General features: G+C 35.6%; 1 long non-coding RNA gene across 1 annotated transcript; it reads left to right on the top strand.

Moving 5' to 3' along the window:
* The first annotated feature begins 3,233 nt into the window (after positions 1-3,233).
* On the top strand, positions 3,234-24,890 carry LOC132315749 (uncharacterized). Its single transcript, XR_009483840.1, has 15 exons — positions 3,234-4,369; positions 5,388-5,462; positions 5,600-5,634; positions 5,963-6,041; positions 6,197-6,285; positions 6,976-7,049; positions 8,089-10,877; positions 17,162-17,248; positions 17,661-17,719; positions 17,816-17,907; positions 18,025-18,102; positions 19,017-19,440; positions 19,605-19,721; positions 23,170-23,409; positions 23,509-24,890. It is a non-coding gene; the product is annotated as an uncharacterized LOC132315749 (long non-coding RNA).
* The last annotated feature ends 2,789 nt before the right edge of the window (positions 24,891-27,679 follow it).

The raw sequence follows: 27,679 nt of genomic DNA, 5'->3' as shown, positions 1-27,679 counted from the left end.
AGTGAGAACATAGCAGTTTGTGAGAATTTCGACTGGGGTTCCAAGGTTTAACCAAGGAGAAGGAAGGAGCAGAGGTTCTAAGAGGTTAGACAAGTTTCTGTGGATGTCGGAAAAAAAAACTGAGACCAACGGCAACAAGGGTTTGTTTGCAAACCTATTTAGGCAAGTTCTATCTTCCTCTTTCCCTTTGGGCCGTGTTCTGTGCACCTAGATAATCTCTAGGGTTTAATCAAGCAGAAACTGGAATTGATATGTTTATTATGTGTTATATTGTTGGTCTGTATGTGTTGAAATCAATATCTGTTACAGTGTATGTAAGTGTTGTTTCAATTTTTTGTACTTTAAGCATATGGTTTCTATCGTAGCCTTAGCTTCTGCATTTGATTGCAACTCTTGTAAAGACAATATAGGAACTCTACTGGGGTTATACAAAACTCATAGGGATGTTATTATTCTGTTTTAAATACGTGTGCAATCTGTTCCGTTTCTATTTCTGCATATAGTTTCAGTTTTGATACTAAAAGCTTGGTAAGTTCAATAGCAACCTTAAGCTTTGTAATTGATTTAAATTACTGTAATCAAACCTTGGAGATGTTAATAGAGTGATAATAAACCCTTAAGATCAGTTTAAGAAATAAACAGAAGGGTAGGGACTGACCAGAGAACGAGCATATAGGTAAAAACGGAGCAGAGATGAACTGGAGGCTCTCAAGAGGGAGATAGTCGGCTCTAGAAAGTCAAGAGCCGGCTCCCCTTCAGCAAGAGCCGGCTTCTAGGGAATTGGAGCCTGCTCCAATAGGGGAAGAGCCGGCTCTTCCATTCCAAGAGCCGGCTCCAATTTGTTTTACGTCCAGAAAGGGTTTTCTAGGGCTTTGTTTGGTGTTTTGAGCACTGTTTGAGCTTCTGAGTGATTCTAATGAACTGTAGGGACTTAACAGAGGATCTAAGTAGTTAATTTTAAGTGTTATTAAACTTATTGTTGCATGATTTAAGTCTTTAAGACAAAGGATGAAGCAGTGTAAAAACATATAACGGTGTATGCTACTAATAGAGAAAGGAACTAAATGGCTTGATTAAATTTTAGAAATTTAATGAGACTTCACGGGGGGGATTAAATAGTTAATTTTGGGTGTTATTAAGACCCTAAATTGATTTAAGGTTAATTCTAAATTAACGGATCAAACTGTATAACACTTATGTACAATTGTATACGATTAGTGGATGGATGAAGTTTTAAATGCTTAAGTTTATTTTTAGGCATTCCAGTGGGATGTAATATATTTATAAAATGGTTTTAAATATATTATAGGGTCATTGATGTGTTAGATGTGATCTATGCAGACTCTGGATGTTAGTTGTTGATTTATTAAATCATCTCCTGCAACTATATGGTTAATTGTTTGGATTTAAATTGCTGAAACATTTAAAAATCTTCTGTAATTAATTCGATATTGGTTTTGGATTTTAAATTGCTGTACTATCATTCATAGTCTGTAATTTACATGGTTTTAGTTTTAAGTTGTTGAAATACTAAATACTATTCTCCAATGATATGGATGGTTGGTTTTGGACTATAAATTATGTGCTTATTATTTATGCCTTGTAATTTACCTGGAATTATGTATTGGAACATAATTGCTGAATTCTTATACTTAATTCGGTCAATTATTTGGAATCATATATTGGATTATAATTGCTGAATTCTTATATTAAATTTGGCCAATTATTTGGGATTATGTTTTGGATTTTAATTGCTGAATTCTCACATTAAAATTCTATCAATTATCTGGGTTTGGTTTTGCATTGTAAATTACTTGCTTATCATTTGAATGTGGTAATTTACATGGATATGGAGGATTGTATGCACCGGTATGGGACGGTGGCATGCTAGGTATGGTTTAGCTCAAAATGCTAATTCCTACCTTATGGATTTTAATTGGTGAACAGCTTTGCCTGTTCTATTAATTATATGGATTTTGTGGATTGTATGTACCGGTATGGGACGGTGACATATTAGGGACAGACTGATTCAAAATACTCAGTCCTACCTATTTTGGGAAAAAGTGTACGAATTATAAAAAACATAATTCTCCTTATATTTAAGTCTGTGCAGTTGAATAAACTGAACGACTTACTGGATCTCTTATATAAGTCTGTGCAGCTGAATAAGCTGAACGATTTATTGGAGTTCCTATGGATGGATTTGAATGGACTTTAAATATATGGTTATGGTATCACGAGATGAGCTTGAGTCTCAGACTCGTTGGTTAGGACGCGTATATGCAGTGGATGTGTAGCTAGCTATAGTAGGTTGAGGTGTACCCTGTTAGGTCTAGGTACTCATGCCCACCTTTGGGTGCGTTTTCGCATGTTACCTTCTATTCAGGTTGAGACCCCTATTGTAGTTCAGTGAATGTCCCATAGTGTGGATATATATATATGTATGGACTAGATAGATATTGTGAGGTATCTACAGTGTATCTGCGTATCGGGTCACTGTATAGATTTCAGTTAGATTAGAACTTGCTCGTGGGCCTGACCCACTCTTCTATTATTCTTTACAGGTGTTCGTTAGTTCCAGGCTGCAGAGCTTGATCGTGCTGAGCAGATACAGTTGTTCACTCCACCGATGACATATGAGTATATTTTGTGTGTAGACTTGGGTTTTGTTTCCTGTCTTTTGAGTGCAGTGGGTTATTTTAGGGGTCCATTAGATGAATTCCCGAGTTGTATTGGAGAGCGATATGTGTTCGTGGTGAATCAGTTGTATCTGAAATATCTTATTTATCAATGGAGTTATTTTTCTGAGGTTTTCAAATATTGGATTACTCTTTTAGTTTTCATTTCAGCAAATTTTATTTATCTCTTTTGATATAATTATTCTGTGTTCGATTATTGCTAATTGTTTTGATATCCTCGGGTAATCGGGCGTGGGCCTGGCCAACCCGCATCCGAAAATCCGGGGGTGTCACACAAGAGGCCATGGATCAACTAGATTGTAGCAAAATAGTCTCTAACATTTTGTTTTTGTAGTCCCATTTTGCTTTTGGGTTTGGAAGCTTGGATATTTCATGTCTGTTTTAAAGTTTGGTAGTAGAATTTGTAAACTGAAGTATTGTTGTCTTTTTCTTTTGCTTTTGAACTTTGCTATTTCAAAGATAATGGTTGTCATCTTGAGAGCTAAAAGAAGGTAAAATGTATAAAAATGAATTAAATTCATCATTAATTTTTATTATTTATTTATTTATTTTATGCTGTTATGCTTAGAAGTAGACTTTTTTTCTTCTGTTATACCTCATTCACAATTATATTTTTGTTTTTATAAAGCATTTTGTTTTGTTGTCTTGTTTGATTAATTTATGCATTTTTATAAAGCATGTTATATTGATTATAATGAATTCATATTTAATTCACTATTCTATTTTTTATTTGTATAAAATTTATTTAAAACATATATTTACTGATACAAACATATACCACTCTAATTTTTTTTTGAAATATGCCACTCTCCTGCTCTTTGTGACTTAGCCCGTCTTTATTTTATTTTTTTTAAAAAACAACCACTAAGGATTATTTTTATATTTATTATTATTATTTTTTAAGGCTTCCAAAATGAAAGCACGACGCCGTTTTCCCGCTCTGTTACCCATCGTCCTCCCTCTCTCGTTGATCGTCACTGAGAATCATCTTCCGACGATTGAATGTCGCTCAACAACGTCTAGATCTAGGGACCGGCGATGTACGACGGATCGTTGATTATTTTAGGAATCGACAGCTTCTTAGATCCGAATTTCACAGTTTCCAAACCTCAGATGTGTGGTATCAAATTATAATCTGAGCCCTTTGCTCGGTATTCTTTGGTTCCACGAAGCTTTTAAAGCACTGAGATCCAGATGATACTCTATCATGGCTTCGTTTCTTGACCTGCAATTGCCGCTCAATCTCTGTTCGGAGCAAGCCACTCAATGTCTGTTCTTCTCAGTCTCAGAAGTCATGATCCACAATAGAAGTGTATAGAGTACTTAAATTAGATTTGATCTGTAAATTTATTTGTTTGATTTTATCTCAATAGAAGTGTTAGTTGTTAAAGTACCAGTTTGGGGCTGGGATTGGTTCACCTAACCTACTCCGAGCGGTTGGTGTGGTCAGGCAAGCGAAACTCCTGCAATACTATGTTGATTTGCGCAGGGAGGGTTTCACTTCTCAGCGATCTAAAAAATGTAGTTTTAGAATGGAAAAAGGGAGAGCTTGAACTTCACCTGCCATTTCAGTAGAGTCTAATGAAGTAAATATCTACAGTTCATGAAACTTTCAGTTCCACAACATACATCGATCTAACTGTCTTCACAGCTGGTATAATCACAGTAATGTATGTATGAAAAGACACTCTGACTCTCTCAGTCCATATTTGTTAATTTGCTTGCTTTGTAGTTGCTATTTTGAACGTGTTTTACTTTGTTGTATTATTTATTTGTTCATAGATTTTTCAGATTACATAGAAGCTTAATTTTGTAAGCATGTTTGTGGTCTTATTTCTATTTGGCTTGATTCTATGAATGGTTCTTCTCTTCTTTTTTATTTTTCCAGATAAACGTTTTTCCATGAATTTGCTTTTTGATTCTTATTTTCTTATAACCATTTTTATTTGTTTTTATCCCAAGAAATTAATGTTTGCCAATGTTCGTGAAAATTGTTATATACCTCTTTTAAAAATTATTTGAATGCTCAAATAAATCATGTTTACTGATCACAGGAAGAGAACATTAAATCCAAAGGTCTTTGAAACAATTACTTATAATAATAATAAAAAAAAAATTCTCTGAAACAACCATGTGCATTACTCCTAATCAATTGAAAAATCTAAATAATTGGGCTTAGAGCTGTGCCTTTTTGTGAGTGTCTCCTTTTACAATGATCACAGTAAATTTATTTATTTATTTTTTAACTCTTTTATTCAGTTCACTTGCTGCAGTCCACTAGGCTCATATTTCACCATATGGGTCAATAATTTTATTCAGTTCCCTATTCGTGCAATATGTCAATAATTTTCTTGCATCCCACATGGTTCAATCTAGGCAGCCTGAATTGGTAGGTGGTCCATGCGTTTTTGTTTTTAAGCATGTGATATCATATACTTCAATTTTCAGTTTGTGCTTCCAGTTGGATGGCCAAGACGGATCTAGTGTGCTCGTTGGAGTTTGTCCAAGAAGCTAATGTAATTGAGCTTCAAAAGTGAGAGAGAGAGAGACCTTAGATACACTACAAGGATTTGAACTGGATAATGTGATAAATTAACTAGAGTAAATGTATAAAGAATAATAATTGTCTGCACTCTCATATTAAAACAGTTGTTTTGAAGAGAAGTTTATATCACAATTTGGTATCAGATGGGTAGAATCTTGTAAGCGCTCATCCTATGTTCCTCCACTCAAATGCCACATCACATAAATGGGTCTTTGGAGGTATATTTCATGTATGTGTTTTATTTGGTTCACTATATTATACTTTTTATGTAACAAAATGGCGTGACGACTTCATTTTATATTTCAAATTTAGTCCAATCTTCCGTATCACTGTTTTTATTGCTTCTCAATTGCAGCTATGGCGGCGTTGCTTGATAATGCAGTCAATGAGGTGAATTTCTATTTAGTTTTTGCCGTCTCTGAATTTGTTGTTGGATTTTTAGATTTTGAACATGTTGTCTTAAGAGTTAGAAGCCATTAGGTAGGTCTATAAATCACTTTTAAACAGGATACTATTGCATATTCTTTCTACAACTGTAAAAAGTTATATTATCTAGAACAGGAGAAATTGTTTAAAGCTTTTCAGGTTAAGATCTCCTTCTGAACTTGTGCATTATGTTTCTTATTGATGATAATGCTGTGTTAGTGGTGTATGTTTGTGATTCAATTCTTGCTGTGTGTATTCTATAACTATCCGTGTATGTTTGACGTTGCAATAGGTACCAAATGGGGCTACTTTTGTTGTTACAGACAAGATTACCAATCCACGGGATGGGAATCCAGCTTTGCTCATTCAAGGTAGTTATGTATTTGAATATTGTTTGACTGTTGAAATCTGTTGTTGAGGTTGAACGAGAAAAAGTTTTCTATTATGTTTGTTTATCCTAAACTGATTAAGATACAGTTACTCAATTTGATTTCTGTTTACCTGAAATCTTATGCTTTAAAAATAGATGGTGGTAGTGGAATGGATCTGGAAGTGCTAAGGTTTTGTTTGAGCTTGGATTTTCAGACAAGAAATTAATATCCACCATTGGACAGTGTATGGATATTATTCTGGCCCTTTTCACTTTTTCCCTGCTTTCCTTTCTTCTCAAAATAAATGGTTGGCTGTAGCTTTTCAGACGGAAATGGTTCAAGACTATATGTATGAGACTTGGAGGAGATGCCATCTTCTTTATCTATATGTGAAATCGATCATGTTATCAACTTATTCCCTCCTCCCCCTCCCTTTCTAGATTATCAGCTTATGCACTTTATCTCTGTTTGCTTAGTTCCCCGAATTAATACAGTTATCAAAGGAAGTTGGTGACACTAAATTATATTAATAGAAAATAAAATTCGGTAATTAGACCTCTAGTCATTTGTCAATACGGTTATTATTAGTTTTTAATATACCCATTTTACTTGGAATCATATATAACATACCTTGGGTTGGGTCCTAACTTGTAACTAATGAGTCCTGAGGGCTTATTATATGTAATTGTTTTTTGGTGTTTATATATGTATATATAAATTTGAATTGGGATTTCTCTTAGCATATGTATATTCCACAGTGTAATTGGAATTGGAAGTACTTCATTACCTTGCTCCGGCATTCATCTTGAAACATAATGCTTCCTCAACCAATTTAATATAGGAATATGTATCATATATTCTTGAAGTATTTGGTTATGTATTTTGACTGGTTGTGCTCTTATTTACATCAGTCTTGTGTTCGTGATTAGGACAGTAAGTCAAAGTGTCTGACTCCTCTCTTATACGTTGTTGAGACAAACAGGCCATGGCAGAATAGTTGTACCAATGGTGAGTGGGACATCTTGGTACCTTTCTTTTTGAATTCTTTCAGGAAAAATTACTAGGAAGTCCTACTTTTTCCTTTAAAAAAACAGTAAGTCTTATAAAGTTTCAATAAAATCATTAAGTTCTATTTTTGAAACTTTTTTTCCATATTAGTTTTAAAGCTCTCAATCTTCCATTTATACCTTCATAGATTAGAATTAAATTTGTGCAATTATAAATTTCTTGCAAAAATTGATTTGTTTTGTAAACCATCTTTTTCTAAAATTGAAAAATGTTAATCTTTTCTTCATAGTGGTAACAATAAAAAACAATATTACTATTTCAGAGAATAGAGTGAGATAAAGTTTGGGTACGGTTGGAAGTTTATGAATTTAGAACTTATACGGAAACATTTATCAAAATGTCAGAATTAACGGTGTATTGAAAATTGATATGACTTTGGTCATTAGAAGGAAAAAAATAGGACTTATGGGTAATTCCATTCTTTTATTAATTCCATGTCGACTGTTGATATGCGTACATGTTACTGTATATGGTTAATACACATCTGGCATACTTGCTGATGCCAGAAAAGTTGAAAACCACCTTTCAGGGACTCCCATCTTGGAGATCAGATGATGCCCTGATTGGATAATGACAATTTTGGAAGATGATTCTTTTTTTGGTGGCTTTATATAAAAGTTATGCAAGCATAAATTGAGGCTTTGGCTTAGTTTAATACCTGGTCAGGAGTCTCATGACTTTTCATTTTGGCTTCAGTCCAGCCAATGGCGATCTTTCCCTTATCTTCTAGGATCTGTCTCTGTGTCGAGGTTCATTACTTAAGACAGAATCCTTAAAATAGTTTTACACTTCTGTTTTCTTGCATGCAGAATGCAGTTTTAACTTTTAAGTTGGCTTACCGAACCTTTACTCTTTCCCAAAAGTCCAAAAGGTCCCTTTAAAGATTGCTCAAATTATAATGATTGAACTGTTGGTGTTTCTTTGATCAGCCCAGCTTTTCGTACTCAATACTAACTTCAGTTTTACTCTCTTCTTACAGGTGGATTATGAGTTCATGCATCAACTCGAAAGTTGGAGCCCTTGCTTCCTAATGGTAAAGAAAAAAATTTATCTAACCTATCAGTTCTTTTGCAGTGGTCTCTTTTGACATAATAAAAATAATAGTAACATTTCTGTTTCAAGCTTCTCATTTGCATTCTGCTTTTGCTTTATAATTGAGATATTATGGAATATTTTTGCCTCCTTGCTTAACAACAGGTAAAAGAGAAGGAAAAAAATTTACGCTCCCAAAAAATAAAATATGCTTATCTAGTTTTTTACAATTTTATTTGTATAGTTAGGCAGAGAATAATGGGGCTTTATGGATGTTTGGTGGGAATAAATTGCTTAGTAATGTTTTGGTAACATTTGATGTGTTGTTATATGGACACAACACTCCATTCACTATAGTTAAACTGTTAAATGAAAATAAAGTCATTTATTTGTGGAGGAAAAGAAAAAAAAAGAAAACAAAGTCATATATTTATGAAGAAAAGTAAAAAAGAAAGCAAAGTAATTAATTGAAATCCCCAAAACAGTTGAGATATTTCTCATAATTGATTAGCATTGTATTATACCACAAAATTGAATGGGTGGACCAATGTTCAAACACGGTATAAAACCACTCAAAAAAGTACAAGAATATTAGAATAAAGAGGCATATATTTCTCAAGAAACATTGGGAAAATAACTTAAGCATGTTGCGAAAGATTTGTGCGTACTAAACAATGACATCAATGATAATTATTCAATTCTCAAGTTGTGAATTTGGAGTTCTCAGAGTTTCTCCTATCACATCTTTGTTGCAAAAGCCTCAGAGAAGATAAGGAGTTAGTGAGTTACTCTCCAAATTAAATGCTCCAACAGTTTGTTGATTCTAAGAGATCTGCTTGTGGGAAAGATTCTTATAGAAGCCAATCAAAAGTTGCTCAAGAGGGGTAAAAAATGCTGAAGCCTACAAGAGACTTGGTAAGGGTGCATATGGGTGGGGTTTAACGAGGAATCTGGGGCTACGGTTTTGGGACAAAGAAGGGATTGGGAAATCCAAATTACAAGGTCCTCAGTTGGATAACTTGGGAATTGAACTTATAAATTCATCATCACCGTCCTTGCCTTTGTCCCATATGGATGGGGTCAGCCACATGAATTCTCTTTTTCCACTCTTTTGGTCCATCCTATTATAGACTATGTCTGCTCTTAATTTAGATTTTAAAAATCGTTTTTAAATACTTTTCCCACGTAAGCTTTGGTCTGCCTCTTTGTCGCTTACCCTCTAGACAAACAACTCTACCTCTTTTAACATGTGCATCATCAGGTCTGTGTTGAATATGACCATACCACTTAAGTCTACTTTTGCTAATTTTATCATTTATAGGCGCTATACCTAATGTTCCCCTAACACGTTCATTATTTATCTTTTCTGTTTTAGTAACTCCTATCATCCAACGTAAGATCCCATTTCCACTAATGAATGCATTGTATTTGTGTCTTTTTCAACGCCTAACACCCCACTCCATACAATATTGCTGGCCTAGTAACCGTTCTATAGAATTTTTTTTAAAGTTTATTTGGTATTCGTTTGTCACAGAGGATACCATTTTCACCTTATCAATTCCTTCACCACTATTGTAACCATCTTATAGGATTAACATCATTGCCATTGTTGCCAACCCCACCAAAACCTCACAAAATTATCTTTACAGTTCTATGAATTGAATATAACTGATGTTGATTGTTATTAAAATTTCAATCCGTAGGGTTTTTGTGAGCTCTGAAGAGACCTTCCACTACAACAAAATCGGCTTTTAACAACACATTTTCTACAAGGGGCGTGCATAGCCCTTGTAGAAAGTACTTTCTACAACAGGCCGTGTAAGCCCTCGTAGAAAAGTAGTTTTCAACAACAGGCCCAGATAGCCCATTGTAGAAGGGACTTTCTACAACAGGCCCGCATGGCCACTTATATAATAGGGTTTCTTTTTCTGAAAAGTTAATTTTGGCGGCTTGATGAAAAAAGGCGGCTTTTTTTTCATCAAGCTCTAGCAGCGCGCAAAAAAGGTAGCATTCCTATACCTCCCAAATTCGTACACATCAATCCATCAACCAAAATCCACACGAAACCCTAATCCTCTAAGCCCAAATTTTGCGAGTTTCACCTTCAGAGGAAAATAACCCAGGTACGTGCGTGTATATATATATATATATGGTTCATCTCTGTTCTTCTTTGAACCCTCATCTCTGTTCTTCTCCTCTCTTCCTTCTCTGAGCTCTAACACAGGTTCCCCGTGAGCGCAAATTGATCTTTTGATCAAATTCACTATCCAATCCCTAATCAAAAACAAAAAAATTCACTATCCTTCTTCCCACTAATCTCTCCTCAGTTTTCGCCTCTTTTTATCTCAAAAACCCTAGATTTATCTTTCTTTGATGTGCCCTCATCTAACAAGTTTGGTGCAAAATCGGCCGGTCTGTTAACCCGAGCCCCAAGAGGCACCTATTGGTCTCGTTAGGTCTGAGGCTTTTCATCTGAATCTGCCCGGGTAGTCAGCCAAACCAATCAACAACACCTTGAACCATCAACATCATCCACTTAGCTTACCTTGCTGATCCGTGTTCAAATGCTATCTCGTGAGGCGAAAGGATGGGATTGGGGCTCATAAACCATATTATTCTTGTTCAGACTCCCTAAGATAAGCGCGCAACGAAGAAGCGAAGTGTTTAAAAGGATCACAGTCATCACAGAACCTGTTATTTTCTCCATCAACAATAGATTGAAGCCCTTAAATCTCTGTAAGTTTCAAATCTTATATTATATTTCTTAATCACTTCACAATTTGTTGTTTGTTCTTCTCAATTCTGATACTTTGTAAATAATTGAGTTTTGCAATTTAGGCTTTTGATTTGCTTTTGAAAAATCTCTCATCATTCAGTCCTGTAGAAGAAAATACATATATACGTGTTATGATTATATGAGTTTAATGATATGTTATATAAATATTTCTCTTATAGATTTTGATTTCGTTGAAGTTATCATTTCATGCTTGAATGAGTTGATTGGCAATTGATATGATTTTTTTGCATAACATTTCAGTCTACCTACTGATTATTTGATGGAGATCGGTCAGTTGCCAAGAATAAACAAAAATAAAAGATAATAGTCCGTGATTCTATATTTCCAATTTGGATTCTTTCATGCATGAGTAGTTTATGGTTGTGACAGAATTTGGTTTATAGTGAACTCATTCTCTTCATTGCTTTTGAATTTGTCGAGTTAGGGATTTCAGCTTTTTCATACATTAATTTTGATGGCCTTTCTTCCTTTTATCCCTTCTCTTTTGGTACTTATTTAACACTTAGTGCTGCATATATCAGTTAGGCTTTGTCCAGTCCAAGTAAACATCAAGTGAGCTATTATATTAGGTTTTTGGAGGTAAAAATTAGTGGTTGTATATATTAAAGATGATTTTGACATAATTCCTAGATATCTTTATAATGGTGTGATTCTTCAATGAATTGTGCATGGGCCGGTTACAGGAGCATTCTCTACTTCTTGTTTGTATATATTGTTCTCCCTTGTTGGGTTTGTACGGGTCTGTGTCCTTGCTATATATGAGTGTTTGATGCTATATAAATCGGTGTACATGATTAATCATTGAATTATACTCTATTTATTATATTTTATTTGATGCAAAAAAGAATCAAATATAAAACCTTATTTAAAGTCTTAACAATCTATATACATGTATAGGGTTTGCAAAACAAGTGTGTGTTTTGCGTATATATATTTATGGATATGAAGTGAACTATGTTTAGAATGCTTACAATTAGCTTCCCAACTGCTGGGTTCTTAATCTACCCCTCTTGTAACGACCCACAATCGCAGGAACTCTTACGTGAGTTCGTACTCTCAATCATTGAATCGAGAGTGGAGTATACAAACACTACAACAAAAATGGTTATTTACCGGATTTTATTTACTAAATTTTAGCTTTAAACCTTGTAAAAAAGTAAACATTTCATTTTTGAAACTAAATTTTATATTAAAAACTAAATATTAATTTCAAATAAATAAAATTTAAACAGACTTACAGAAAATTTCTTTATTGAACTTCCAAGCTAGTACAGAGAAATATTACAAAAGAGAGAAAAGAAAAATTGAAAGATACATTGAAGAGAAACTTTGCCCTCTATTTATACATAAAATGGACTTGAAATTATCATTTTGAAGTCCGCATAGTGCATGGGATCGTGTGCTGGAATAATGCAGTCGGTCGGCCCACCACTAAGTTCTGTCTCCTTATCAGATAGAAAGTGGATATCTGATGAAGGAAATACTGTAGAACCAAAGACTTTTGGGAAAAGTTCTTTGGCTTCTTCTGTCGGCAGGATAAGAGGAATCTTTACTTTTTGGGTGGATTCATCTTGTCCCTCAAGTGACTGGTGAGAGAGTCCCAATAGTCTGCTACTGTAGGCTCATCTTCAGAAATAAGATCTTCATTGGGATCTTGTGCATAACCAGCTAGACAGGAAAACTGATTACCTTCTTGACTGGTCTGGCTAGAGACTGATATCATGGATGCATCATCTCGTACTGTAGGAGTGGAGGATTCAAAGGATTTAACAAATTTTGTTCTCATAAAATCCATGCATTTAACCATTAAATCTGCTTCGGTAATTAATGGTTGTTGTTTTCTGATCATATCTTTAACAAGTTCAAATGGGTTAAAGATTTCGGGTTCTGGAATAGTTAACTTTGGAATCTTATCCATGTATTCCATTGTTTTCTTTCTGATCTGATGGAGGAGGGCTTGGATAGGATCTTGAGTCATCCCTGACCACCATCTGTAACAAAAAATCCTCTGGAGGACTGGTAACTTTTCAGTGGTATAACCACATTGGAAATCCCATTTCCAAATCCAAGGGATTCCAAATTCAGTAAAGAACAATAGGGTGGATTTCCCTATAGGAATATTATCCTGTCCCCGTAATTGAGGATGAAATTGTTGCCATGGCAAGTATAATTGTCTGACTGATTCGGGCAACATATCCAGATCAGGGCCAAATATAGCCCACCAGGGTATAACCCAGTTTGGGAAATCAGCCTTAACTGATTGAGGGCATATCTTGAAGAACCAAGAATGCTTATGCTTCGGATTTTGATAAAAGAACGAATATGTCCAAGCTGAGATATAATCCCAATAGTTGTAATTGTGACCATAGGATATTTTCCTTGGCAAATTAGGATTTAATCCCCAATCACTAGGCCGTATAAGCCTCTTAAAGATAGCTTTACTATAAGTAAGAGGACTATCTTTGGAATTCGGAAATTGCTTCGTGTGGTTGATTTCCACAGAGGAAGTTTCAGTAAGAATGGCTTCATAGATATATCTATGGCGACCATCCGGTGCAGCATATTGTTGAGTTTGGAAATATCTGGATTTTACTTCCCAAGGATCTGGCATCCATTGCTCATCTTGAGAATCCAGTACCAATACTGTTTGAATATACCTTTGATTAGGTATCCATGGAGTTTCTTGTTCAAGAACCTCTTTCATGGTTGGTTTCTGTTGTTTTTGCTGGGTACTGCTGCTTCCTTTAGAAGGGGTGTTGAGCAGATCAGCAACATGTTCCAAATATGGAAATTGATCATCGTTGAGTGGTATAACCACTTTGGCCTTAGCCTTGTTTTTGCCACGAGCCTTTGGAGTATTACCCCGGCCCTGCCCATGTGGGGGCGGATTCATGAACCCTGCAAAAATTCACGAGTTAGAAAATCAGGTAAAGAATTAGAACTGCCTTTAATATATTCAATAGAAAAATCAAAAGCAGATAAATCAGCTTGCCAACCAGCAAATATCTGTTTGGAGACCAAATTCTTTACATCTTTTTCCAGTACTTGTTTAGCAGCACTACAATCAATGCGTAACAAGAATTTCTGATTGATTAAATCATCTTGGAATTTATAAATGCATTTAACCAAAGAAAGAATTTCCTTTTTGATGGTTGAATAATTTAACTGTGCATTTTTCCAAGTTCCTGAAGTGAAGCGAACAAGCTCCTCTGTTCCTGTGTTTGGATTTTTCTGTTTAAGAATACCCCCGTATCCAATATTGGAGGCATCTGTTTCCACAATTTTGAACCATGAAGAATTGGCTAGAGCTAAGCAAGGAATTTGTTTTGCTCTGAGTTTAATCTTCTGGACTGCCTTGGTGTGTTCCAAAGTCCATGGGGAAGGAGATTTTCCTTAACCTGGTGTACAAAATTGCTGTATCCTGTGCAAGATCTCTGTAGTGATTTCGAATATAATTCAAACTACCCAGAAACCTTTGAAGCTGAGTTTTATCCTTAAGTTCATCGGGAAACTTAGAAGCAAACTCAATACTGCGATTAATAGGTCTAATTTTTCCATCACAAATTTCATGTCCAAGAAATCTGACCTGAGTTAAAAACAGTTTTAGTTTAGGAGCAGATACTACTAAACCACTTCGGTAAATAACATCTTTGAAAATTTTCAAGTGTTTATAATGCTGATCGATTGATTTGGAAAATATGAGAATATCATCAATATAAACTATAGAAAATTCAGTAAAAGGATTAAATATGTCATTCAAAATATGTTGAAATTCTGAAGGGGCATTTTTTAATCCAAATGGCATCACTGTCCATTCATACTGTCCAAAAGGTACGCAAAAAGCTGTTTTGTACCTGTCCTCTTCTGCAATCTGTACCTGGTAATATCCAGATTTAAGATCAAATTTAGAAAAAATTACAGCAGATTGTAATCTATCTAAAAGATCTTTGATGTTGGGAATTGGGTACCGGATCCAACTCAAAGCAAGATTGAGTGGCCGATAATCAATAACCAAGCGAGGAATTCCTCGTTCCTTTTCAGCATTTTTATTGACATAAAAAGCTCTGCAACTCCAGGGAGAGTAGCTAGTAGTGACAAGCTTCTTTGCCATTAAAGAGCTGATTTCAGTTTTACATAATTCCAAGTAGTCAGCTTTCATGTGGCTGGGACTAGCTTTCGAAGGAATCATGCGATCGGTAAATCCCTTTTCATAGGGTAAAGAAACAATATGCTTCTTTCGGGCCCCAAAAAGCATTAGGAATTTCACTACAAATTTCCTTTAGAAAGGTTTGTCGTAATGACTCAATTTTCTGTTGCTCAGTGGGTTGTACCAATCTTTGATTAATTGCTAAGGAGAATACCTCCTTTTGCAAATAATTCAGTTGCTTTTCCTTAAAGATAATGTTATCTTTAAGAGCATTGATATGCTTGTTTACTGGTGGGGTCAAGAACTGGAAAGTAATTGACTGGCCATGTAAATTAGAGCATATTCCATGAGAATCAATTTTCTCAATTGGCATAATTAAAGCTAAAAAGGGGGTGCCCAAAATAACTTGTTGTGCCATATTTCTGATGAGTAAGAAGGTAGATGGTAAACAAACACCTTCTTTACAAATGAAAACATGATTAAGTTTATACTTAATCTGCATCTTACCTCCACTTGCACTGGTAAGACCTTGAGTGGTTTTCTCAAAATATTGAGTAGGAACCAATCCTTCCTGTATGCAGTTCATGTCTGCACCACTATCAACTAAGGCAATTGCATTAGCATCCCGAAGGGTTGCTTGAATACAAGCATCCATACCTAACAAGGTTAAAGGTTTAAAAGCAATTTGAATTAAACCTATATGGATGTACTTGTATTTGTGCATGTGCCTCTGAAGCAACTGAATTATTTGCAAAAGGAGGTATTCTCCTTATCAGTCTCTAGCCAGACCAGTCAAGAAGGTAATCAGTTTTCCTGTCTAGCTGGTTATGCACAAGATCCCAATGAAGATCTTATTTCTAAAGATGAGCCTACAGTAGCAGACTATTGGGACTCTCTCACCAGTCACTTGAGGGACAAGATGAATCCACCCAAAAAGTGAAGATTCCTCTTATCCTGCCGACAGAAGAAGCCAAAGAACTTTTCTCAAAAGTCTTTGGTTCTACAGTATTTCCTTCATCAGATATCCACTTTCTATCTGATAAGGAGACAGAACTTAGTGGTGGGCCGACCGACTGCATTATTCCAGCACACGATCCCATGCACTATGCGGACTTCAAAATGATAATTTCAAGTCCATTTTATGTATAAATAGAGGGCAAAGTTTCCCTTCAAGGTATCTTTCAATTTTTCTTTTCTCTCTTTTGTAATATTTCTCTGTACTAGCTTGGAAGTTCAATAAATAAATTTTTAAAAGAAAACTTCATATTTACCACATTTTCTTTCTTATTTACTGCGTTTAATTAACGTGGAAGCTTTGAGACCATCCACTTGTATTAATTACTTATCACACATCTGTATTGGATTATTGCCTTGAGATCAGTTGCTTACATTACTTGATCTAATCTATAGCCCCATCATACGCTGTGTGTGTGATGTACCATGTGCAATGCACTTTTGTCTTCAAAAGTAGAACGGTTCTCTTTTCTTGGGATGTTTAATTCTTCCTTCATTCATTTGAGTTTAAGTTTCATTTTTTGTGATGAATTGATTTTCTCTAATGGATATATCCATAGAGCTGTGCCTTCAAAAGCTATAGAATAAAAAATGCAATTCTGAATGCATTTGAAGTGAGTTTGCTTGTTTCTTTGAATTTTATCAAGTGACTATGTTTTGATCATTTGCATTTCTAGTGATGCATTTTTTATTCTCCGGAATATTTCTAGTGATGCACTGATTTTTATATGTCACATGGAATTATGCTTTCAAATTTTGTAGAATAAAGAATGAAAAGGTTATAGTTCCGTTCTCTTTGCATTGTTTGTTGCATGAAATTTTTTGTGTTTCTTAACCATTCTCCAAGTAGAGTTCACATTGCCTAGTTCATTTTCGGATTCTTTTACTTAGACATATATATATATTTTTATTGCTGCTTTAAGTATGAAGAGCTTGATGCTTTCATAATTGGCATTTTGTACTTTGCATAGCCACATCGATTCACTGGTTTCTTTGGCAGTTTTTAACGTGGATAGCTTCGCGAATTTATTCATCTCTTATGTACTTTTGAAATGTCAACAGTCCACTGGTGCCTTGATTGCTGTGTCAAGGCATGCAAGTGCAACTCCTTTGCGACCTTCTATTCTCAGTCACGGTGTTGGTTGGCAGGTAAAATTGACTCAGTGATAACTTTGTCTGTATTTTTGCCTTCATTAACACCTCAATGCTAAGCCTAAAAGACTCTAGATATGGCGCTATTTTCCACACTCAATTTTTACATGGGCTGCTTCCAAAATGAATAATTAGAATTAGTGGCCTACTCAATATTGTTGAACCTCCCCCCAACTAAAAAGAATGGTTCACGCGTAATTTAACTAAAATTTTCATCTGACATAGTAGTGGCATTTAACTAAAAAGATGGCTCTTTGTCTTGAAATGATGGGAAACTAATCTGCCATGTCACTTTGAATGGGATTCTTTTGGTCATGAATTCTGTTCATAAAGTACTTCTCCAAATTTGACTCTGTAATTGTCAATGTTCTGTGTGTTATAATCATCTTAATTCTGTTCTTTATCGAAGGGAGTGGGCATATTGTTCTCTGGAATATTTGGAACCGGGAATGGATCCTTAGTATCAGTGTAAGATTCTTGTGCAATAAATTTGTAAATTGTGTTGCAAATTTTCATTCTTAATCAGCAGGGGAATAAAACTTGATTTTTCCTCCCATTCTACAGTGAAAATGCTGGTTTGTTAGCATTGACACGTGTTGGCAGCCAAAGAGTTGTGCACATATCTGCTGGTTTCATGAATTTCTTTTCCATACTTGGTAAGTTAGCTGTTATGATGTCCAAATAATGCAAATAATCCGTAGTTTAAGTTTTTAACCCATAGTAAATAAACCTTCATTTCCAAGTACATTTGTTAAACATAATTTACTATTCAGGGAAATTCGGAGCTGTCTTTGCCTCAATCCCAGCACCAATCATTGGAGCTCTGTATTGCCTTTTCTTCGCCTATGTGGGTATGTGTTACCAAATGACGAAGTCCCTATTTTATTCTAATTTTTCTTCTCGAATCATGAAGCAGTTCAAGTTCAATAATTTTTCTTGAATTTGCGTTCATAGCAGTCGATTCTTGAAGTTTCTCTTCATTTTTTTTGATTCCTGAATTTGCGTTTCATTTAACGATTCTGCGCTTAATTTGAATCATTACATTCTTGATGATTCATAGCAGTCGATTCTTGAAAGAAACTGTAGAAATATTTTTTGATTAAAATTGTATGATAATGTTGACCTTCTATCATTCAGGAAAAAAAAAAAATATGTTGACCTTCTATGTATCCATTAGGTTTTGGAAAGATCAAATTAAGCGCAGTAGTTATGCTTTTAATTTCAAAGTTACACACTCAAGTTTGTTGCTTTCTTTTTGCTTCATGGTTTCAGTTTGATTATGTGTTTGATTGGACCATTTTGAAATATCAGCAATCTCAGCTTGCCAATCCTCCTTCCCGTCCTCTTGTATGTGTTGGTATAATTGTATGTGATCTCAATTCCTGTTGATATGAATAACTTGTTCATAATTTACAATTCTTTTGATGAATTTGTGCTTAAATATCTGACTTCTTGATTGATTCATAGTAGTGAACTGTGTCATCTAGGATCATAGTAGTTAATTTTCTTTGAAAGGCAATCATAGTAGTGAATTGTGTGTGCCTGAATTAAATTCCGTCTAGAATTGTGTGGAAAAGCAGTACCCTGCATGAGTAATTTGAATACTCCGAGTTGAGTTCATGTGGAAAAGCAGTGCAAGGCCCAGAAATTTGAGATACTTTTCCATGTACACAAAGTATTCCTGAATAGAGTAATTTGAGATATTTTATTGTGCTGCACCAGTCTTTTACTCTTAAATTATTAAGATATATTGTTTATATTGCAGGAAAATGAGACTAATGAAATCAAAAAGGGAACTAACACCTCCTTCCCTGCAGGTGCAGAGTGTTTCCAGGTACTTAATATCATTAATTCCTTTAGAACTTGGAATCAATGTCGTAACTATGGTAATAAGGCTCACACCATCCCACATATAGGATCAACACTATCACATAATGTGATATCATAAATTAACAACTTATTATATAACTTTGCCTTCTTCATAAGTAGGCTCAAATCCTGGTAAAATTAAGCTAACATATGATAGACATGGGGTTAAGCCTTTGTATTGATTGGCATAGAGTCCGGCATAACCTTTGGCATGAGATTTGTGCTCTTAAATTAATAACAAGTTGTTTATACTTGAGGAACATGAGACTGGAGAAATTCAGGAGGGAATCAAAAGCTCATTTACTGCAGAGTTGTTTCAGGTACTTAAAATCATTAGTTCCATTAGAATTTCTATAGGATCAACAATAGCCCGGAATGGGGTTAAGCCTTTTGTGTTTATTGGGATAGAGTCCGGCCATGGATGGGTTAACCTTTGGCATGAGAATTTTGCTTTTAAATTAATAAGATGTTGTATATGCTGCAGAGAATGAGACTGAAGAACTCCGAAAGGGAATCAAAAGCTCCTTCCCTGTAGAATTGTGCTTTCACAAGAACATTTTTACCCTGCATTCTACTCCCTCTGTTCGTCCAGAGCACCAGAGTAAGTTGCTGCTGTACATTTACCACACTCTTCATACATTTGTAGTCTCTTGTAAACATGTTACTCCTGTTGATGATGATGGATTTTTATTTGGAATATGCAGGCTTTCGCTTATAAAAATCCACCAACATTTTAGTATATAATAACAAAAATTTCTCGTGACAAAGCTGAAAATGCATAATCAGTATTCATTCTTGTCACTAAAGTCTCTGATTTAGTTGCTAAATGCCCTTTTGAGAATCAAATTTATTGCCATTCAGTTAAATTCCTACACTAAATTCTATTCATTTCAACACCAAAAAATGACACAAATTTGAGTAAATCATCAAATTTCATTATAAAATTGCATTACAATATTCAATTTCATGACAAAATTAAACGAACTCTCCAATGGTGTAGTACAAATTTAAACTAACAAGCAAAAAATAACTCTCAAGGGCTTCATACAAGTCTTCCATAATCTTAAATTTCTTCAAGCTATTTTTGGCTTTGGCTTTGGCTTTGACTTTAAGCACTTCACCCTTGTATACAAGAATACCCAGCAAGAGCCACTTTATTAGCTGCAACAAAGCAAATTTACATAACAATAGAGTCTATGAAAATCAAACCAAAAGACTTAAGTAATATTCTCCTAAGCAATTAAACTTGATTAAAATGATTTCTTCCAACAATGCACTTTATCAACATTAAAAAGGAATAAAATAAAACATATAAGAAATATTACCTCAGTCACTGTTGCTTAAATGTAACCTCAGGGTTAATGCTGCCCACATTAAATATGTGACCGTTAGCCCTAGCTGAGTTTTCCTAAGGAATATGAGACAACTCTATTGCTAAAAGGAATAAAATAATATAAATACAAGAAATATTTACCTCAGTCACTGCCCCACATTGAATATGTGTCCGTTAGCTCTGGTTGAGTTTTCCTCACTGCTTCTATAAAGCAAAAAAGAAATAATAATGAGAGAAATGATATTTAAGGCACAATAGGGAGTACTAAGGAAGCTATATATATATTTTGACACCATTAACTAGATTTTGAATAGAAGTACTAATATTAAAGTAAAAGAAAATAGCTCGATAACAAAGAGAGAAAAAGAAAAGAAAAAATGAAAAATAAGGAAGTAACGGGACTAAAGTATTTTTTGTTTGTTTGTTTTGTAACTTCTGTGAGTTTTAAGGACATAATTTAAGTATCAAAAGTCAAGGGAGCTCACCCAATAACATGCACCCACTACCATTATGAACAACTTGTACAATCCAGAGCTTAGGACTATGCTACCCCCTCTATAGAACCAGTAATAACTTTATTAGAAAGATCTTTATAAGTGGTTTTTTTTAAACTAAATATTTACTTCCATTTTATGTGTTTCTAGAATCAATTTTAGCTCCAGCCTCATAATCTGTGGAAGCAGACCTTGCCAACAGGGCAGTGTTGTTGTGATTGGACCACAAGCCCAATGGTAAGCTAAGACAAAAGAAAACGTAAATATACATAATAAATGTATATGTGTGTGAAAATGTAAATCAAAATAAGATAGCAAGCATGAAGATATACAACACCTTTAAATGATTGAACTATTAAAACAGAGATAGCATACAATATAAAACCTAAACTGCAAAATGTAACGAGTAACAAGTTGTGAAGTAATTTTTCAAAATCATATCAAAACCCTAAAATATAAAATCCAATCTTATATACAAAATACAACAAGAATTAGGAAGAAAAACCAACAAATCGTGAAGTGATTTGAGTTCGAAAATAGAAACTTACAAAGATTCGAAGACTTTGTAGGGTGATTCGGACAAATCTCAACAGGCCAGTGGCCTAGCGGTATCAAGTCCCTACTTCTCAAAGAGAGGTCAGGGGTTCGAGCCTCCATAGAGGCATGTGTGTGTGAGTACCCAACTAGGAAAAAAAAAAATTCTCTCTCTAAAGTTCGTCGCTTGGTGATGGGGACATAGCAGGTGAAGAGAAGCCTAGGGTTTGGGAGAGACCCATTAATAGATTGAGGGGAAGATTGCGTCTGTGAGAGTTTGAGGGAAGAGAAATCGCGCGCAGTGGGAGAGTTTTTTTTTGGGAAGTTAAAGAGTGGGATAGATTTACAGGGAATTAATTTTTAAAAAAAAAAAAAGATTTCCAGCGATGGTTTCAAGAAGATAAAAAATCTTAAACCCGGAAACCCACGTCGCATTGGGAAAATAATGATGACTAGTGACGAATTTTTTAATTTGTCCCTAAAAGAAGATGCTAACAGTGATGAAGTATAGTTTCGTCTCTAAAGGGCCATTTTTAGTGATGAAACCAGCCTCGTCCCTAAGATTTCATCACTAAAGACCACTTTTGTTGTAGTGACTTACTTCCATTCCTTAGTTGTCTAACAAATTAATTGTACCCAATTCTATTTTCTCTATTTACAGGTTCAAGATTATAATCTTCTTTTGGGATACCTGGGTGTGCTTCTTAGGGCATTAGAATATGATGACGGGCACTACAACGAGGATATTAAGACAAGAAAAACACAAGTAGTGTAACACTGACTAATTGGGTTACCTAGAAGAGTGAGCAGTTGCCTATTTTGATTTTTTGTGGGTATTGCTACTTGCCAGGTTACAATTTTTGTGCGTATATATATATATGTCAACAATGATGGAATTGTACATTGAAATCTTTAATGAATATAAGACTTCTTGAAATTTATTTGTTTGTGATCGGTGGGATTTGCCCTTTTTTATTTTTTGTATGACTTGAGCTATTTTTTTGCATGCATCAAATATGTTGATGTTGATTTGCACAAGGCTTGGTGTGAAAATATATGGCTTTGGATGGAGTTTTGGTTGTGTAATATTCATTGAAAAACAGGCATATAGTTTTGTGTTAGATCTCATGAAAAACAGGCATACAATTTTTTTGGGGTTGGAAAAAAAAAAAAACTTTTCACAAGGGGCAAAGTCCCTTGTAGAACAGGCAAAAATCGTTGTGGAAAATTACATTTCTAAGAGGGGTTATGTTCTTCGTAGAAAATCACACCTTCTACAACGGGTGCTTATACCCGTTGTACAAAAATTTACTTTCTACAGCGGCCATTGCCCCTTGTCGAAGTATGAACTTCTATTGTGGAAAGTTACATTTCTAAGAGGGGCTATGTCCATCGTAGAAAATTATACCTTCTACAACGAATTCGAACACCACCAGCTTCATGCCCATTGTGGCCAATTGTAGAACTGTTTTCGCCCCTTGTTAAAAGCCATTTTTCTTGTAGTGTTCACATCAGATCATGTATTTTATGATCTTTATATTATGTTAGCTAGCTCTTGTTGAATTGCTTCATAAGATTCATAAACTTTCTGTTATTCCTTTTTCATCTTGACAATTACGAATTTTTCTGTACTTTGTTCTTACAGTTGCTTATTATACATAGTGCGTTTCTCTGTTTAACCTTGGTAGGAATTTCCACTGTGGACTAATTGGTTATCAGCAAGTGAAGAAAGCTTCTCCTGTTTCAGTGCCTTCCCAGAAACCACTTCTTTCAAGAGCCCATAGTCGTGTAGAGCAACCCGTGCTACTGAATCATGGTTCATTGATAATTGGATAATCCATGACCAGTTTCTCCTGAAATTGGATCCTTCGAATATGATGTGGCCACTCCACACGTCTCTGCTAGAATATTGACAGCCATTATCTTGGGTATGCTTTCTTGGTTGGATTCTTTGAATTAACTATGCTTTCTTGGTTGGATTCTTTGATCAGAATTGTTGTAGTTTCTGTTGCTGGAATCAATTACAGTACAGAGAACTGTGGACTGAAACTTGGAAAATGCCTTATTGATCCATATTAGACTTGCAATTTACAAGCCGGACTAAATATGAGGAAGGAAGGAACAAGCTTCTGCAATGGAATTTGAACATGCAAAATGGCCCACAGATTCAGGGTGTTTGCAACTGATGCCCTTCTCTACATTGGAGTCGATCAGGTTTGTTAAAATATGCCTATCAAAATTTTAATAGACTACGGGAATGTCATGTAATGTTTGACGAAAGAAATATATGTATTGAAACAAAGGGAAATGTTTTGATCTGCTTACACTTCTAGTCTTTTTAATTACATCTCACAGAATTATGCATTTGTTTGCTGCGATTGCCATTAGAAAATGCATGTTCAACAGTTATATCAGTATTTGTATCATATGCTTATTGGAGAGTTGATTTTGGTTCTATTGTAGGTTTAAAATGTTTATGAGAACCAGATATAAACTTTTTGCCTTTTTATTCTTTATTTGTGTGGCTTTCATTTGTAATCTATGGTTAACCTCCTCCTTTGTGCCCCTTGGGATGTCCCTAGTAATATTTTATGGTGTACAAGATATATTAGTACCTTGTTTCTCAAATATGTCTATTCCTTTTTCTTTCAACATGTACTTCTGCAAGCGCAGGAAATGATATATATATTTTTATCTTTAAGAACATCTGGCTGGAGAAACTCTGTGCATCAACGCTACCCTTATCTCTTTAGTAGTCGGTATACACGTTGAAAGAGGAGTCAGTATACAAGAAAATGAGAAACCCCATTCACAGTAGGTACAGCACGGGTTTACTTTATATGTTTATGAAGCTTGCACTAGCTCAGGCTTGGCTACTCTCGTCACTTTTTTTCTTACTATTGCCACATTAACACTGAGAACAGGCGGCCTCATTATATTACAGGATCCGTTTAGTTGATTGACAATGCCGTGTGGCAAAAAGTTGAGGTAAAGGGAAGCAATAATTGAAGATCTAGGTCCCAAGTGTATGACCTCCACCGCCAAGCTTGCCCTGACTTGCACCACTACATCACCCAAAGTACAAAATTGAATAACCCAACTTGCTTGTTCTTTCTGAATCAAATTCAAACTGCACAGTCTAGGGTTTGCCTCTTTAGTTAGCACCGGATATGTTTGAAGAAGACGAAGACAACATTAGTCTAGGGTTCTCTAGACTAAAATTGTCCTTTTTCTTCTTTTGGGCCTTGATGGGCTGGTCTGCACTGTTTGTAAGACATGTTGTCTTCAGTTTCCTTTTTTTTTTTGGGTGTTGTCTTCAGTTTCCTTTTTTTTGGGTTTGGCTTCTTAGCCTTGTACATTCTTACTTCATTTATACAAAAAAAAAAAAAAAAAAAAAAAAAAATAGTTTTTATAAGCCAAGGAGATCCAAAAAGCCAAGAAGAAGAAGTCAGCTTTGTCTAATTCACTTGAACATATTATTCATTCCACCTCTCTTTCTTTTCTTCTATCATACAAAATCCTAAGAGAGACAGAATGCAAACACAGAAATAAACAACTAACAAGAGTGTAAGAAAGTTTCCATGACACCCAGATTGAGTTGCATGCTTGTTTCAACCTCAAGCTGCCCATATCTCACCTGGGCCTCCTCCTCGATCTTCTCTCACTCTTAACTCTCCGATCTCTGAGGCTGGCCTCTTGTTTGGCCATTCAGTCCACCACCGAATACCATGTACGTACATCCCAACCTTTATCAAAGCAATGGAAACTCTCTCACAACTCGTGACCACCCATCAATGTCAACTCAACAACACCTCTACCTGTCCTAGCCCAATGCTTCCAAAACCATCATTTCTTACACTGCTGTGCCGCGAGTCCAACAAAACTCCCCAGTTTCCTCTCTGCCCTCTCTGTTCGTGTATATATATATATACTCGAAGGGTGCTTTCTAAGATACGATAATTATAGCTTCTACAGTGAAAGCATCGACCCTTTTACTGATACAATGAATTGAACTGCTCAAATAGAGAGGCAATAGGTAGTGAAGCAAAAAACTTGGATTTTGGGAAGAATTTTGGGTTGCTGATAGTGATAGATAACAAGGGCCTCCAAGAATTGACAATGGGGTGAGCTAAAATTAAATATAAATTTAATAACATAATTTCTGAAGCAATTTTTTATTTTATTTTATAACATAATCTATATAAATATTTTAGGCCAGAACAGTGGTGGACCGGTGGAGTTGTGGAGATGAGAACACAGGTCTGGGAATTGCAATTCTTAGGGCTAGGACCATAGCACCAGTTGATGTATTAGGCCCTGTTTAGCTTGGGCCTGTTTGGATTAGGCCTTTATTTTAGCCTTGGGCTTGTTTGGGTGGGCTAGTACTAATAATAAATTTTTTTTTGGGCTGGGATAAATTTACCCATAGTAATAAATTTTTTTTTTTGGGTGGGCTGGAGCCCAGCCCAGCCCAGCCCTACCTTAAATCCGCCATTGATAGATAATTTGACTAATGCTGCTGTGTCGAATGGAGGATTCGCCAGTCATCCAAGCAAGGGAGTGTATGGTTTGACCTTGTTATTTAATATTAACAAAACTTTTCAAGTCATTTCTAATTTTAAACCCGCGACTGACCCACTAAATAGTTTGTAAAATGTCAACTTTAACCTTGTTATTTAATATTAAATTAAAAGTTATAATTTTTATTTTAAAATTAAAAATACTCCTTAAAATAATATTATTTAGTATTAGATGAATTGTTATTTTAATAGTGATCTATGATTCATTTTTCACCTCCAGTATTATTTTTATAATTTTATAATAATAATTATAACTTATAATTTAAGGTAAAGTACATTGACACCCCCTGAGGTTTGGAGTAAGGACAGCCAGATGAAACTTAACCTATATTGGGACAAAGACACCCCTCAAGTTTGATACAGTAACCAAAGACACCTTAATAGTAATGAGTTGACATTTCTGCCCTTTGACTTTTATATTAACCATGAAATGACATTTCTGCCCTCAGATACCCATTCCAATTTCTTTCTCTCTCCTCTGTTCTCTCTTCCGCCGCCCCAACACCAACACACACACATACATATATACACAGACACATACATATATATATATATGTATATACAAATACATATATATATATACAGGTGGCGATGGTGAATGGATGCGGGCCTTCATCCTTCGATTCCATCGGTGAGCTTACCCAACGCCGGAGTACGCAAGTCATGAGTTGGGCTTAATGGCGTCTTCCGCCGCCCCAACACCAACACACACACATACATATATACACAGACAGATACATATATATATATATATATGTATATACAAATACATATATATATATACAGGTGGCGATGGTGAATGGATGCGGGCCTTCATCCTTCGATTCCATCGGTGAGCTTACCTAACGCCGGTGGCAATAGTTGTTCGACGAGGGCGACGGTGAGTGCTCTCGCTCGATTAATTCTCTCTGTCAGGTCTTGATCTATCCCACGGCGGCGCACAAAATTGGAGCCATCAGTCTGACGAAGCTTCAAACTACAAGACCTGATTCTGTCCAGCGAGCCCCAAATCCGGTGAAGCCCAGTTCAGATCGACGGACCCCAAGCACGAATTGTTCCCGCGACCTAGAAGAAGATAATGAGGTTTCAACATATTGAGAGGGATCGCAGATAACTGGGTGGTTGCGTCGCCTTGCGTAATTGGAGGGTATGCTGAGAAGGGTACGCAGATCTGACTCTGCTTTCTGGATAATTGAGAGGAACTTTTTCCCTCTGTGGCTCATTTCCATCACGCTCATTACGCCAATTTTAGAGCTCAGATTTGGCCATCTTGGACACGTTTTCAGGTAGAGTGGCTGGACCGGCGGCGAAATTGAAGACCCGATCTTGGGATTGGGAGGTGAAGGTTGGGCGATCTTGGACTTGGGTTGTTGAACAGGTGATCGATATGGGTTTGTTGAGGCACGAAGATAGGTTTGAGGGGGAAGCCATTGAAGTGGGTGGTGGAGACTGTGTTGGGGCTTTTGAGAAGGTGAAGGTTAGGGTTTTTCAGGAGGAGAGGATGAGGTGAAGTTGTTAACATTGCCATGGTGTTTTTGAAGTTGGTGACATTGCCATGGTGATAGACCAAAAGCTTGATCATTTCCTTCCGTTGGAGAGCTTGAAGGCCAAGGCGGTG

The sequence above is a fragment of the Cornus florida genome, unplaced genomic scaffold, assembly GCF_030987335.1.
Source record: "Cornus florida cultivar Cherokee Brave unplaced genomic scaffold, ASM3098733v1 CherokeeBrave_3.0.0_Hap2_Chr07, whole genome shotgun sequence".
NCBI lineage: Eukaryota > Viridiplantae > Streptophyta > Magnoliopsida > Cornales > Cornaceae > Cornus > Cornus florida.
Note: the sequence above shows the minus strand (reverse complement) of the source record. Positions and strands in the feature narration are given on the sequence as shown.